The following is a 2,221-nucleotide window of genomic DNA, read 5'->3' as shown; positions in this document are numbered from 1 at the left end:
AGGAAGGTGTGGCTTTTGTGAGTTGAAAGACAATACTGCACTTAAGAAACTAGCTTGGTTTAATTGGAGAAGTCATCTGACTTCCCAGTTCACTGGGTTTAGGTAGGACATTCCATCATGAAGTCTGCAAAACATGAATGCTACAGTTCAAACCAAACGACTGCAGAGTACCACAGGCTTCCAGAACTGGAGAGCATCATTTTGAACAGAACCAGCCTGCCCTTCTGCAGAGGAATGACACCAAAAATAGGTGTTAATAAAAGAAGTAAGATCCCTAGAAAGTAGCTATGCAGATTAAACATTTTCCTAAAGCAGTCTTACATCACAGAACAACCTTAAAGTCTTTATTTTTGCTTTTGGCCATAGGGCAAGTGCATTCACTGGAGAGAGACAAAGAAAGACAAAAAACAAGAGAGAAAATGAGGATTCACTCCCAAGGAGGGATGGCCATAACATAATCCCTTCTCTTCCATTCTCCTCTTGGGATTTTGGGCATGCACACACAGGTGCCCAGTTGCTTTTCAAGTTGCTGAGTCCAGGATTTGAACCACAGAGTCAGTTGTGTGGGATCCTGCATCTTAACCACAATGCCACCTGCTGGCCCAAACACCTTAAACTTTTTTTTTTTTCCTTTCTTTTTTCTTTTTTATTGGGTGGAAAATAACCCTTTTTATTTATTTATTTATTTTTCTTCTTCTAAACATCTTAAATTCTTTAAAACATAAAAATACCTTCAAAGATAAGGGAATATAAACTATGAACAAGTGGGAAATTTTAAAACTGCTCTGCCTTCTAAAGTTAATTTGAGAATTAAGTTACAAGAAACATAATGCTACATTTTCCTAGTAAATACTAACCTAAAATTTTGCTGACTGATTAAACCTATTTATTATTTTCTTTTACAGTCATTAAGACTTTTCAAATGAACATATAACAATTTAATGTGTGGGACCAGCAGATGGGTGTAACAGTTATATCACTGGACTCCCACATAGTCAACCATGGTTCGAGTCCCAGACCTCGTGGCTTAAACTCACACTGGGCAAGTGTACGTGTGTGCCCAAGATCCCAAGAGGAGATTGGAGCAGAAGGGACTGCGGCATGACCATCCCTCCTTGGCGGGGGGTGTGTGTTGATTTCTTACTTTCTGTCTCTCTGTCTCTGTCTTTCTGGCAAGTACACACACCCTATAGCAAAAATCTCTCTATGAAAAACAAAACAAAACAATTTGCTATAGGGTACATGTGTTCGCCAGAGAGAGAGAGAGAGAAAGAGGGAGAGAGAGAAAGCAAGCCATCAGGTCTGGGACTCAAACTCCTGTCGGCCTTGTGGTAGTCCAACACCTTAACCACCATGCCACCTGCTGGACCCATCACAAAATTTTGTTTTTGTTTTTGTTTTTTGGGGGGGAGAGGTTTTCGCTATAGGGCGCGTGTGCTCGCCAGACAGACAGAGAGAGACAGAGAGACAGAAAGTGAGAAATTACCCCCCAGCGGAGATGGCCATGGCGCAATCCCTTGGCCTCCATTCTCCTCTCGGGATCTTGGGCACGCACACACACGCGCCCGGCGTGAGTTTTAAGCCACCAGGTCTGGAACACGAACCGTGGTCGACTATGTGGGAGTCCAGCGACATAGCCATTACGCTAACTGCTGGCCCCCGTATACCAACATTTTAATTAAATTCTCTGCACCCTTTTCTCTTTCTTCCTTCTTTTCCTTTTTCTGTCCTTCATTCCTTTTTTTCTTCTTTAGAGACTTTTGCTATAGGGATGCATGTGCTTACGGCAGAGACAGAGAGGGAGAAAGTAAGAAATCCCCTCCCTGGTGGATGACCATGCTGCAATCCTGCTCCTCCACTCTTCTCTTAGGATTTTGGGCACACATGCACATGTGCCCAGTGTGAGTTTTAAGCCACCAGGTCTGAGACTCAAACTATGGTCAGCCATGTGGGAGTCCAGGGCCTTAAACACTATGCCACTTATAGGCCCCAGCCCTTTTTTATTTATTCATGATAGAGCTCAAGCGTGAGTGTGTGCATACATGCATGAGTGGGCGAGAAAGTAAGAGAGAGGGAAGTTCCATAGGGTTTGGTCACTCCACAATCCCCTTCCTCCAGTCCTCGAGCCTCTCAGATCTTGGGCACTTACTTGTATATATCCCCAGCATGTTTCAGGCTGACCAGCCTGGGGATTCAAACCACGTAGGATACAGCTTCATTT

The 2,221-nt window shown here is 43.6% G+C and overlaps 1 protein-coding gene across 3 annotated transcripts in view; it reads right to left on the bottom strand.

The window, feature by feature from the left end:
- The window catches only part of DNAJC11 (DnaJ heat shock protein family (Hsp40) member C11), a 107,489-nt gene that overhangs the window by 28,067 nt on the left and 77,201 nt on the right, over positions 1-2,221 (bottom strand). The gene's annotated exons all lie outside the window — the stretch shown is intronic.

The sequence above is a fragment of the Tupaia chinensis genome, unplaced genomic scaffold (genome assembly GCF_000334495.1).
Source record: "Tupaia chinensis unplaced genomic scaffold, TupChi_1.0 Scaffold000146_1, whole genome shotgun sequence".
In the NCBI taxonomy this organism is placed as follows: Eukaryota; Metazoa; Chordata; class Mammalia; order Scandentia; family Tupaiidae; genus Tupaia; species Tupaia belangeri.
Note: the sequence above shows the minus strand (reverse complement) of the source record. Positions and strands in the feature narration are given on the sequence as shown.